We start from the raw sequence: 13,667 nt of genomic DNA on the forward strand, positions 1-13,667 counted from the left end.
CTAGCCATCTTGGAAGTTTATTACCTAGACCCTCTCCCTGTCTGTCTCCCTACGGAGTAATCCATATAACTGCTCCGAGTTCTTCATTCCCTGCTCTCAGAAATCACCCTTGGGTTTCATAATGCCAGCCACTCTCAGTTGCTTCTAGCTGACCAAAGGAATGATGAGGGACAGGCGGTAGTGCAAGTATCTGAGACAGAAGTCGATGTAAGGACCTTGATGGCTATGATCCCGAGCACACTATAGACATGTGGTGGTAGGAGGGTCTTTGGAGCTTGCCATGGAGGGAGGTAGCATCTGTAACACATGAAAAGTGAAATCGTTAAGAATCCTATAATTCCTACTAAGAGCACAATTTAAAAATTATCTGGAGCAATTTAGCCCTTATTAGAGGAATAAGATGGGCAACAAAACCATCTAAAGAAGCCTTAAGTTTGGTCATAGGTATCAACAAGATTGATGGTTTCTCTGCCACCATTACCTACCATAAGATATTCTCCATGGGGTCTGGAAAGATGGATCAGAAGTTAAAAACATTTGCTGTTCTTGTGAAGGTCCAGGGTTTGGTTCCCAGTACCTTCATGCCAGCTTTCCACCTGGAAGCACTGTGAGGCATGTCAGTTAAAGTAATTGTTCTATTGTGGGTGCCTGTCCAAAAATAGGTGTCTTTGCTGTTATACCAGAAAACTTGAGTAATTTACAACAGGGTATCTGGTGGTCCCCTTTAATTGGGAATGTAGGTAGTTAGGGTGCAGGATGTCATATAATACATGAGATTTGCTGGAAAGATTATGAATGAAATAGAGAAGTAGCCAGTATAATTTAGAAAACTGTTACATCAGCCATGAGAATTCAAGGAAATTTTCCACATGGCTCCAAAATGTATTTCTTACCTAATTTCTACTATTTCAAATGGCTTACTTAATTTTTTTGGAATGAGGTGAAACACTTATAATAGTGTTTGCAAATATTTGCTCTCGAGAGTTCACAGATGTCCATAGGAAGTCTACAGTGAGTACGGTCTTCACTTCAGTTAACATTATGGTTTCCATAGCCAAAGGACTTTTCATTTTATTATGTAAAGACCACAGTGTGGAAGGGAAGGAAACAGAGCCTTAAAACAAGACACAGCATTGTTCTGTTTGTACTGCACATGCCCACTTGCAGAGCTCAGACTGCCAGTATCCAAGGGCTCACCCATTAAACATTATCCTAAAAGAACACTGGTACCACTGACATGGACGAGACATGAGGCTAGGTTACAGTTTAGCCAGATGACATTAGAGGGCCTGTGTTCTTATGAATGTGTTGATATACTAACTGAACAAAACCATGAGCTTGAAGAAAAACGTCCTGACCTACAACCATCTAATAATCCAGTGTGCTAAAATTGAAGTTTGTGGGGAAATAGATAGCAGTTTAACCTATTCTCTCTGCCACTGAACTTCAGTCAATGTCATTCTGTCCTCAAGAGAATTCATAATATGAAATAATTTTTATTAGAAACTTTTAATGAGCTATCTCAGTACTTTACATGCTAAGTCCTCTTTAATTGAATTTTTGGACAAAACTGCCATATACAGGACTTAAGGCTGTAGTATCTCCCTTGAAGGGTGTTAGATAGCTTGGCTCACTTCCTCTTTTCAGAGGGCCCATCATTGCCATTGCTACTGACATCAGGGCGAAATGGGAAGGCGACTGTACCTTGGAACAGTCACCACTGTCACCTTTGGGAAGCCATTCAGTGTGACTTTCCTTTCTGGCTTGTTATTTTTTTACCTTAAGTTCGTTTGTTTTCCTTTCCTTTCCTTATGGGAACAGGCGGGTCTTCCTGACTTCTCTAGACTTAGTATTTGAAGAATAGAAAATGTAACCAAACTTTCTGTTTGCGATTATCTTTTATTCCAAAGATCAGACAGCCTTTTCTCTTACAAAAGAGCCTGCTTTCTTCATTGACACCATCCCCTGTGAGGTCTGAACAAGCATTCAGTAAGCTCAGCTGAAAGTTCACCTTTCTGATACTGAGAAGTGGGGCGAGTGCCTTAAAGAAACTGCTAATTGTAGGAGTTGCTCCACCAGGGGGAAAAGCTGACTCATTATTTTTCAGATACTTTTACAAATGTCAGATATTTTAAAGGATTATTCCAGTGAACCCAGAAGAGGACAGAGTAGATCCTTGTAGTTTCTGTCAGTTGAAAGCCATACTTGGAGTTTAGAAAGTGATAGTTTAGGAAGGGTTAACACACACCTCAGACCTCAAAGGATACCTTAGAAAAGGTTACAACACACCTCAGGCCTCAGGGTTCTTTGCCAGAAGTCTAGAAAATGCACCTTTAATGCAATTTTAAAGTATTAACAAACACACACACACACACACACACACACACACACACACACACACACACACACAAAAACAACAACAACAACAACAATAACAAAAACCTGAGCTGTTTCCCGGCACAAGATTTAAAAAGACAAGCCTTTCTTCAGAGTGCTGTGGGCCTTACAGAGGTTGGCTCCACCAAGGAAGGGGCAGGAAGAAGCTGTCTTGAGCCTGGATCTCCTTGGCAATGACTAAAAGTAAATTTCTACTTCTCAGGAGGGATCTGAAAGGAACTGAAGGTTTGCCATTTAGCTGATGTGATCAGCACTTGCTACTTTCCCAGATTAGCTGAGAAGTTAGTTCTAATTTACTATGTAGCTTCAGTCCTGTCTGGAGTAATTCAAGGTTGTTGGAAAGCACCGGGCCTCTCCCCAGGCAACCAGAGGAACAAGTATGACATTTGGTGCCCACAAAAATGCAAGTCATAAAAACAAATAGCATATCTTTCTAGGTAGTACTTTGTATCTCAGGATGCCAATTATATAAAACTCTATAAGCCTAAGCTAATTGGCTAAGGCTTCATTAAAAATTGATTCATATGGGATGGGGCATTTTTTTAGGGCAGCTGCCGTTTTAGCTATAAAAATCCCACTTTTAAAAACGAAAGGGGTGTTTTGGGTGACTCAGAGACATGTAAAACAAGTTAGATTTTGGGATATAAAAGGACATGGGTAATACAAAAGGAGTCTCAAACACCTCTTGGGCCTTTGAAAACAATGTGAAACCGATCAGGTGGTTTGCAGGAGGCCTTCCTGTGCTGTGTATGACAGGCAGGGCCTTGGAAAGACGCTCCCCTGCTGGGAATTCTCAGGAAGTTTCCCTGAGTCGTTTGTTTTGTTTTGTTTGCTTTGGGACAAAATTTTGCTGTGTAGCCCTATCTGGCCTGAAACTAACAAAGATTCTCCTGTCTCAGCCTCCCTGGTCTGGAGTTATCAGTGTATGCTACCAACCTTGGATTGTTAAGTATGTGGTCAGACAGTCTGTAAAATGGGAGAGCTGGAAGGCAGGACTGACAGTCAGCTTGTAGCATTATGTGGTCTCACAGAAGAGGACGTAACAGCCACAGAATGCAATACTGCCTTTCTTCCCTCTGGTTTTCTGTCCTTACTTTGGGGTATACAAACAGGCCCTTTAATTTCCCTGCAGTTTCTCAGGCTAGCTAGATGAAGTTTGCTTCATGTGGACATTGCCGTGCCTGCTATGCCTGCCTGTCCGCTCATGTCACTGCAGCACTCCAGTTTCCTGTCCAAGCACAGAAAATTAAATCATAAGCAAGCCTCATGTTAAGAGCACAGTAGAATGAATGATTCTCAGGGCATTAACCCCCACAGTCACTAGTAGTTAATAACGGTTCATCCGTTATGTCTTCTTGGTACGTAGATGTGGTTGAGGGAAAGGTTGCTCTTTTGACTCTCCAGAGGTCCTAATAGCCTGCTGAAGTATCTCTGGACTTTAATTAGATATTTTTATTTATATTTCAGATGTTATCCCCTTTCCCAGTTTCCCCTCCCACTGCTTCTATGAGGATGCTCCCTCACCCACTTACGCACTCCCTCCCACCTCCTCATCCTGACATTCCCCTATACTGCTGCATCCAGCCTTGGCAGGACCAAGGACTTCTCCTCCCATTAGTGCCCAACAAGGCCATCCTCTGCTACCTATGCAGCTCAAGCCATGGGTCTGTCCATGTGTACTCTTTGGATGGTGTTTTAGTCCTTGGGATCATTGGTTGGTATTGTTGTTCTTATGGGATTAAACCTCTTCAACTCCTTCAGTCCTTTCTCTAATTCCTCCATTGGACCCCATTCTCAGTTCAGTGGTTGCCTGCAATCATTCGTCTCTGTATTTGTCAGGCTCTGGCAGAGCCTCTCAGGAGACCGCTATATGAGGATCCTGTCAGCATGCACTTCTTGGCATCAGCAATATTGTCTGGGTTTGGTGGCTGTGTGTATATGATCTGGATCCCCAGGTGGGGCAGTCTCTGGATGGCCTGTCCTTCAGTTTCTGCTCCAAACTTTGTCTCCATATGCCCCTCCTATGAATATTTTTGTTCCCCCTTCTAAGAAGGACTGAAGCATCTGCACTTTGGTGGTCCTTCTTCTTGAGCTTCATGTGGTCTGTGGATTGTGTCTTGGGTAATTTTAGCTTTTGGGCTAATATCCACTTATCAGTGAGTGCATACCATGTATTTTTTTCGTGATTGGGTTACCTCAGGATGATATTTTCTAGATCCATCCATCTGCCTATGAATTTAATGTAGTCATTGTTTTTGATAACTGAGTAGTACTCCATTGTGTAAATGTACCACATTTTCTGTATCCATTCCTCTATTGAGGGACATCAGGGTTCTTTCCAGCTTCTGGCTATTACAAATAAGCCTCCTATGAACATAGTGGAGCATGTGTCCTTGTTATATATTGGAGCATCTTTTGGGTATATTACCAGGAGTATAGCTAGGTCCTCAAGTAGTACTATGTCTAATTTTCTGAGGATCTCCAGACTGATTTCCAGAGTGGTTGTACCAGTTTGCAATCCCACCAGCAATGGAGGAGTGCTCCTCTTTCTCCACGTCCTCACCAGCATCTGCTGTCACCTGAGTTTTTGATCTTAGCCATTCTGACAGGTGTGAGGTGGGATCTCAGGGTTGTTTGGTTTGCATTTCCCTGATGACCAAGGATGTTGAACATTTCTTTAGGTACTTCTCGGCCATTCGGTATTGCTTTGTCCTTGTTTTTCACCTCAAAACAATAAATGTGTAGTCACATTCTAGACCATTGAACAGCACACTTGCATTTTGGTTTTGGTTTGTATTTGTTTGTTTGTTTGTTTGTTTTTGCCTTGTTTGCTGTTTTGTTTTATTTAAAATAAATCCTAACATTGCTTTTATAAATTAATCAGAATTTTGGTTTTGTTTTTTAAACTTTTAACTCCTTTATAAAAAGCACAAATATATGATCTTAACAAGGGCAAAGCCAGAAATTGATAGGTAAAACTATAGTGTGTGAGAGATTCATTGAGCTCAAAATGAACCACTTAGATCAACAACCTTCTGACTCTTTAAAAAAATTATTCTCTGCCTAGTCACTAAATTTGGGGAGAAAGTAGATCACGAGAGAAACAGTATGTAGAGTACGTCCTCCTTTGGCTTAAACTAGCTTACATGCAAGATCCAATTGAAATCCTGCTTTTGCTCATAGATGCAGATACAGACAACGACAACAGCAACAAAACCCATTTCATTTATAATAAGAAAAGAGTATCAGGTTTACTGATTTGGCCTTCCAAGGCCTTCTCTGGTCACTTGATCTTGCAGCCCCTTAGAATTCAAAGGTAGCTTGTAAAGAAAATTTTAGTTTATGTGGTAACTATTCACATCTGGAATTCCAGTATACCTTGAATTGAATCTATCTACCAGGACTATTACTTCAGTGCAGGGGGATGGCAGGAGTATAGGCTTCAATCATTAAATGGTCATTCTGTAGCTGTTTTTAAATATGCATTTGCTTTGATTTCCTATGGTTATGATGTTGCCTGACCTTAACCATGTTTATCGATGGTAGATCCCTAACCAGTACACAACACAGTAAGCTTCAGATCTGAAATGTCTGTTTTTTAAAACGACTTAGATACAAAACAGTTACTTTTTACCTTCTCTTCTCGCTCCTCAGGTTGCATGATTATCTATAGTTTTTAAAAGGTAGCACAATTTTCCATATTAAAGTATTCATTTAAAAAGTTGGCTAGTAAGGGCACGAGTGGAAGGGGAAGCCCTTGGTCCTGCCAAGGCTGGACCCCCAGTGAAGGGGATTGTTGGGGGGGAGGGCAGTAATGGGAGGAGGATGGGGAAGGGAACCCCCATATAGCAGGGGAGGGGGCGGGGTTAGGGGGATGTTGGCCTGGAAACTGGGAAAGGAAATAACATTTGAAATGTAAATAAGAAATGCCCAATCTAATAAAGATGGGGACAAAAAGTGGACAATCCAAATAGACCACTTTCCCATTTAAAGCTCTTTAAAACTGGGTTTGTCTTTGGATCAGGCTGGTGACTACAAGAGATAGTATGAGGCCTCTCTTCTAACATGGTACTAACAGCACATGGGACAGGATCCAGCCAGTGAAATGGATGTTAGCATGCTACCTGAGATGTCTTCCTGCCCCTAATAAGTGACTTCTTCAGGAATTAAAAACAATCCAAGTCATTAACCTCCTGTCTTTGTATTTGGATTCTTTGAGTACAGACACACATTTAATTTAAAAACTATCTACCTTAATCTCCATATTGTAGAGTCAAGGGCTTAAAGAAGTGGATCTTCTAAAATGAGCCAGCACCTACAGAGCGTCTGCCCATAGCGGTGACCTCTCCAGTGCTGTCTGCCTAAAAATCCCACAGGAAGGTTTTAAACACGTTTGTCGTCACCTTCCTTAAGGGCAGAATTAATTTTAAAACCTGATCTGTTAATATCATCCTCTTGAGCTATGTGGATGCTACCTTTCACACTGAAGAATATAACTGCTACCTGAATCAGGGCAAGCCAGGATATAATCTGGCCATCTACACAAGTAGTACTTCCCCACCCAGTGGATGTTATTACCAAACATTTCCAAGTACAGATTTTCTAGAGAAACATCTGTGGTTTGAAAAGATTTGCAATAACCCAGATGGTTTCTTTCAGAATAAATGTGCTTGATAATTTAAAATTAAAGTCTTTCAGTAAAATTGAGTGTTTCCTTTATAGTTTTTTTAAGACAGAAAGTGTGTGTGTGTGTGTGTGCGTGCGTGCGTGCGTGCGTGCGTGTGTGTGTGTGTGTGTGTGTGTGTGTGTGTGTGTGTGTGACCGTACACTCAAGCGCCTGTTTGTATGCATGTGCATGTTTTGTTGGCCTGTCTGTTAGGGTCTTTATCTTTGGAAAAAGAAAAAAAAATTAACAGTGTCACAAACTATTCAGCAATTAAGATGGACTCTTTATGGAAGCAGAAACTGTTACTGAAATGTAGTACACACTGACTGCCCTATTTACACTGTGCTTTCTGGGCTTGTCGGGGAGTCACTGCTCTTAGCTGTCTGACACGTGAAGGTATCGTCACATATCAACAGTGAAAATACTTGTTACAGGTGGCTTTACTAACCAGTCATATACAACTGTATTGCTAGACTTACCCATTTCCAGGAACATAGGCAGGGAACGGATCCAAGTGTCCCCGGCAGGACTATGAGAAGGTAGATGGAATGACAGGTGTGACATTGGAAATCAGTGCTTTACTGTGGTTATCATCGTCCTTCCTTCCGTGGCCAGTATTGTCTCGCCATCCCTTGACACCCTGAGATAGTCTTCATGAAGCTGCACACAGGCTGCCTTCATACAGTGTGTACCCCATATCTCTTCCATGCTTATGACTGTCTTCCTACATTCTCTGATAGATTGATAGAGTTTTAAGAGTTTAACAGTATAATTAATTCTTAGTGAATTGTTAGTGATCTGTAAAAAAAAAAACACAAAATAATACACACACACACACGGGTGTGAGCATGCATGCAAGTGCAGACCTAGATCTCCATAGCATCACCGGAAGAGAGTAATTAGTAGTGAAAATATTAGATTCTATATAGAGACTACAATATTTGGCTCTGTGATCACCTCTAAAATTTTACCACTATACCAGTTTCTCTGAATGTCAAAAGCCCTGGTGAGGATAGTAGGGAGCTGTTGATAAATGGACACATGAAGAATGATCAGATGTTTTTTTCTGTTCTGATTGTTATTAACTCAATTAATTGTTGATGCTGTGGCAAAAGGAATGCTCTAAGGTAATCAGGGCATTGTGTCTGTCTTTTCTACATCTGAACTTTGCCAAAAGTCCAGACAGGGATGCTATCACTGGCAGAGACTCCTAGATGATTAGGTAATATGTGCTCATTAAACAGTGTCATGTGCGCAAAATAGAAAAATCCGAAGCATACAAAGAAAACAGCATAAAGCAGAATTAGAAGGGTTGGAACTTGTCAAAGCTCACGAGTCAAACTGTATTCATGTTGCTTATCCTTGGAGTTCCTGGGATACCTAGTGCTCTTCTGTGAAGGGGAGCGCAGCTTTTCTTGGTCCCCATGAATGAGGAGTTTCTGTAATGAACACTTCCACAAGACATCTGACCCCTCTGATATATGTTACAACCACTGACCATGGAAGGCCATCTGGGTATTGTAGGTGTTTAACCACCCACCTTGAAAAACTGGTATTGAAGCAGAACTGCATAAGGAGAGAGGCTTGGCCCTGAATCTGATGGCTGAGCCATATGGTGCTACATCTGACCTGGAAATGAATTCAGTACATTTCAGACCTGAGTTACAGCTGGCATGGGGAAATCTAAGAGCAGGTGGTTCCCTTAACAGCTGTACTTACAGTTAGGGACAGCAAGAAAGACAATTTTATGCTTGTTTAAGCCTTCATGTGTTATCTGAAATCCATAGTTGCTCCCTTGCCTTTTTCCATAATTATATTTTAAAAAATCAGAGAAAATATTTCTTTCCTTTTAGAGATACTCTGAATCAATAAATTAATCAAGACTTTAAGTTAATAATTAAGAGATGGGTAGATAGAAAGTCCATAGTAAACTAAAGAATACTAAAAACAATCTTTAAATACATTCTAATTCAGGAAATATGCAATCAAAGTCCCACTGGGAGAGACTAATGCTTTTCCCTCTAAACACTTCGTCTATAGTGACTCTGAATGCTGATGTCTATATTTGCTATGCTAATATTAAGACAATCATTTTCATTTGTACAAAATGAAAAGTCACTTTTAGCAAAATAAATGAAAAAATGTATATTTTTCAGAAGACTTGTTTGCCAAGTTTTTCTTCATGAAAATGAAGATAACTACAAAGGAACAATAACAGAGAAAGAAATGTATTTCCTCCTCAGTAAGCCAGGAACCAGACTGTGAAATGGAAAGAAATACAGGCTAATAATTCTAGTTTTATTTGCGGTCCCATGACACCTCTCCCACAGTACTGAGATGTGTTCATTGTGACAGTCTTCCCTACTGAGGCTGTGACTGGGGACAGAGGTGTAGTCTAGACCACTAATGAACTGTGGTAAGAAGACATCCACTTGGTGCAAATAGAGTGACTTTAATTTACATAAAAGCTCCAGATGCTTCTGGTAGGACGGAGCTGAGCTGCTGGCTTCAGCAAGGAGCAGGCAGTGGAAGAGACGTTTCCGCGTCTTCAGGGTGGTCTTCGCTGGTGTTAGGGGAAAGCCAGAGTTAGGGAGCCACGGATATTTTGAAAGGCTGTGTAGTGATCTGTCCCAGGCCTCAGCATCGTGACTGCTCACGCAGAGTGGATGCAATCCTCAGCCACCTTAGAAAGATCAGGAGATTTGAGTAGGTTTCCGTTTCCTCTTCTGCACATCAACTACCTCCCTCCCTCCCTCCCTTCCTTTCTCTTCTTCACCTACTTCCCCATGGCTCTTCAAATGCTGACTTCAAACTTTCCTTTCCTCAGAAACATTTTAAAAAGGAAAAACACACCTCACCTACCTTCTGCTCACCAAAAGAAATTTGTTCATCATGGACACTGATAATGGCTAGAACAGTTGCACACCAACTTCCTTTCTCAAGGTTGCCAGTGCAGTGTGGCCTCAGTGCCTCCCAGGGAGGAGGGAGAGGCAGTGACTTTGTTCAGTTGTCCAAAAGTGACAGCTTCTTTAATCTTGAGATTACTGTATTGTTGGGTCAGGACTCTTCAAGTGGTCTCAGTGTGCAAGGAGAACTGATTCTCAGTTTAGTTCCTCTATATTTGATGCCTGCTTCTGCTTACTTCTTAATTTTCAATTCCCTGTCTTTTCTCTATTCTCTAGACTAATCTGTTACTGGGCCTAAGCTTCTGTTTTTAACCCTGAACTTGGTTGTTTGTTTGCTCTTTGTTGTTGTTTTTGTTATTTTAGAGAAAATCTCACAATGTAGACTTGGCAGGCTTGTAGTTAGTTCACAAAGGCCTTGAATAAGGGTTGTTGTTGTTGTTGTTGTTGTTGTTGTTGTCGTCGTCGTCGTCGTCTTATTGGATTTTTTTTTATTTACACTTCAAATGTTATTCCCTTTCCTGGTTTCCCGGACATAAGCTCCCATCCCATCCCCTTCTCCTTCTTCTATAAAGGTGTTCCCCTTCCCCAACCACCTCCCTTCCCAGCCCACCCCTGACATTCCCCTACCCTGGAGGGGTCCAGCCTCAGCAGGACCAAGGGCTTCTCCTTCCATTGGTGCCCAACAAGGCCATCCTCTGCTACATGTGCAGCTGGAGCCATGGGTCTGTCCATGTAGGGTCTTTTGGTAGTGGTTTATTCCCTGTAAACTCTTATTGGTTGGCATTGTTGTTCTTATGGGGTTGCAAGCCTCTTTAGCTCCTTCAGTCCTTTCTCTAATTCCTCCAATGGATATCCCGTTTTTTCTCAGTTCACTGGTTTGCTGCAAGCATTTACTTCTGTATCCGACATGCTCTGGCTATGCCTCTCAGGAGACAGCTATATCAGGCTCCTGTCAGCATGCACTTCTTAGCTTCATCCATCTTATCTAGTTTTGGTGGCTGTATATATATATGGGCTGTATACCCATGTGGGGCAGGCTCTGAATGGCCATTCCTTCAGTCTCTGCTCCAAACTTTGCCCCTCCTATGAATATTTTTGTTCCCCCTTTTAAGAAGGACTGAAACATCCACACTTTGGTTTTCCTTCTTCTTGAGCTTCATGTGGTCTGTGGATTGTATATTCAAGCTTTGGGGCTAATATCCACGTATCAGTGAATACATACCATGTGTGTTTTTCTGTGATTGGGTTACCTCACTCAGGATGATATTTTCCAGTTCCATCCATTTGCCTATGAATTTCATGAAGTCATTGTTTTTGATAGCTGAGTAATATTCCATTGTGTAGATGTACCACATTTTCTGTATCCATTCCTCTGTTGAAGGGCATCTGGGTTCTTTCCAGCTTCTGGCTATTATAAATAAGGCTGCTATGAGCATAGTGGAGCATGTGTCTTTGTTGTATGTTGGAGCAACTTTTGGGTATATGCCAGGAGAGGTATAGCTGGGTCCTCAGGTAGTGCAATGTCCAAGTTTTTGAGGAACCTCCAGACTGATTTCCAGAATGGTTGTACCAGTCTGCAACCCCACCAACAATGGAGGAGTGTTCCTCTTTCTCCATATCCTCCCCAGCATCTGTTGTTACCTGAATTTTTGATCTTAGCCATTCTGACTGGTGTGAGGTAGTATCTCAGGGTTGATTGGCATTTCCCTGATAACTAAGGATGTTAAACATTTCTTTAGGTGCTTCTCACCCATTCGGCATTCCTCAGCTGTGAATTCTTTGTTTAGCTCTGTACCCCATTTTTCATAAGGTTATTTGGATCTCCGGAGTCAAACTTCTTGAGTTCTTTGTATATTTTGGATATTAGCCCTCTATCAGATGTAGGGTTGGTAAAGATCTTTCCCCAATCTGCTGGTTCCCATTTTGTCCTAACCACAGTGTCCTTTGCCTTACAGAAGCCACCGAGGCCATCATTAGGCAGCAACAGTACAATATATGGATATATCTAAATGTGATAGGACTGTAGAAGGAAGGAGAAGGGAGAAGACACTTTCCACTAGAATCTGAAGAGGATCTTCATTGAAAGTGAGAATGAGAGAGAGTGTGAGTGAGAGAAAGACAGAGAGAGACCGTGAGAGATGGGGAGTAGGAAAGAGGCTAGGGGAGCCCCTTCAGAGACCAGATTTAATCTCCAATTCAGAGGCCTTGAGAAGTTTCAGACCAGTCTCAGAACTAATAAGAACTCTGACCTTTATAGCCTTTTAGGAGTGGTAGGAAGTTTCACTTCCCATAATTTAGCTCAGCATATAAGATAGGGACCATGGAAGAACCAGGTAGCAGTTGAGACTGAAATTACAAAATGAGAGAATGCTATTATACCACAGCACAGACAACTTAATTCTGTCTCAGAGAGAGCTGCAGGGAGACGTGGCTATGGAATCATGGCTATAAGTTCACTTCTGGGTTGATATCAGATCAAAGATAGAATCTTTTTTCTTTAAATTTGTAAAGTTGGGACAACAAGATAACTCACTGTGTAAGACGCATACAGCCAAACCTGACAGCCTGAGTTATTGGATCTCCATGACTTATGTGGTAGAAAGTCAATTAAGTCCTGCAAATGGTCCCTTGTGCTGTTGCCTGAGCATATAATTAACTAATTAAATACATTTGTAAAGTGTTTGGGGGATGTTTTAGCTTTGTTTTTTTTGTTTCGGTTTTGGTTTTTGGGTTTTGGGACAGGGCCTCACTGTGTAACCTTGGCTGGCAATTTGTAAAGTGCTTATATATTACTTCTTCCCATGTTGATTATGCTGAGAAATGTTATGTTAATGTTAACTAGTGTCCTTATAAGTTGATGAAAGGCAATGAAGTAATGATCACAGAATGGTAGAGAGGAGCGGCTTGAAAGAGGCATCTGCTGGCCTGCATTGGAGGGATGTTAGCCTGGGTTCCTATCAGCTCTCACTAATTCAGAATACAGAGATGTCCCACAGCCATTATTTACTTCTCGGGTACATACTCATTCATATTGCTAAATGGGTTTGGTTTTCAAGACAAGGGTTCTCTATATAGCCGAGGCTATCCTGAAACCGTCTGTGTAGACCAGTCTAGCCTGGAACTAAGAGGTCTGCCTGCCTCTGCCACCTGAGTACTAGGATTAAAGGCGTGCACTGGCATGACTGTCTCATGTTACTTTTAAACTGATTAAATTAGCTAATGGGCTTACAAGCAAGGGTTGAGTGCACAGAATTGGCTGTATCACCTCATGGTAGATATGAGAGAAGAAGGTCCTGTCCCAGCTTTAAGAATCGTCCTGTCTATCTAGTTCCAAAATTTTAAGCTCACAGAGTACTTTATAAGTATAACATTCTAGAGCTACTCTAAGGAAATTCTACATAATGTAAGTTTATGCTTATGTTACTCTGATTAAGTACTTCACTTTGTTGAAGTTGCTGTGGTCCAAGTCCCAGTAGCACATTGCCCTCTGCCTGCTACTGCCCACCTTCATTTCTAACTAGTTGTAGCCCAGGGAGTTAGCGCAGAAGGTATGAACTGCTCTCCAATGCAGGTAAGCTAATGAGCGTGCCTGAGGATGAAGGCACTGTGTAAGCGCTCGGTGTTGTTACTGCTCCGTGTGCTTGTTTATCTCAAAGTGTGCGTCCTTTTAAGTAGATTATCTCTTCACCACAGTCTCC

General features: G+C 41.6%; 1 protein-coding gene and 1 long non-coding RNA gene across 51 annotated transcripts in view; one reads left to right on the top strand and one right to left on the bottom strand.

Annotated features, from left to right (window-relative positions):
* Window positions 1–13,667, top strand: part of Celf2 (CUGBP, Elav-like family member 2) — an 825,373-nt gene that overhangs the window by 701,342 nt on the left and 110,364 nt on the right.
* Window positions 9,341–10,126, bottom strand: LOC134482740 (uncharacterized). Its single transcript, XR_010059256.1, has 2 exons — window positions 9,926–10,126; window positions 9,341–9,746 (listed from the first exon to the last, which is right to left on the bottom strand). It is a non-coding gene; the product is annotated as an uncharacterized LOC134482740 (long non-coding RNA).

This window comes from Rattus norvegicus, chromosome 17 (genome assembly GCF_036323735.1).
Source record: "Rattus norvegicus strain BN/NHsdMcwi chromosome 17, GRCr8, whole genome shotgun sequence".
Taxonomy (NCBI): Eukaryota; Metazoa; Chordata; class Mammalia; order Rodentia; family Muridae; genus Rattus; species Rattus norvegicus.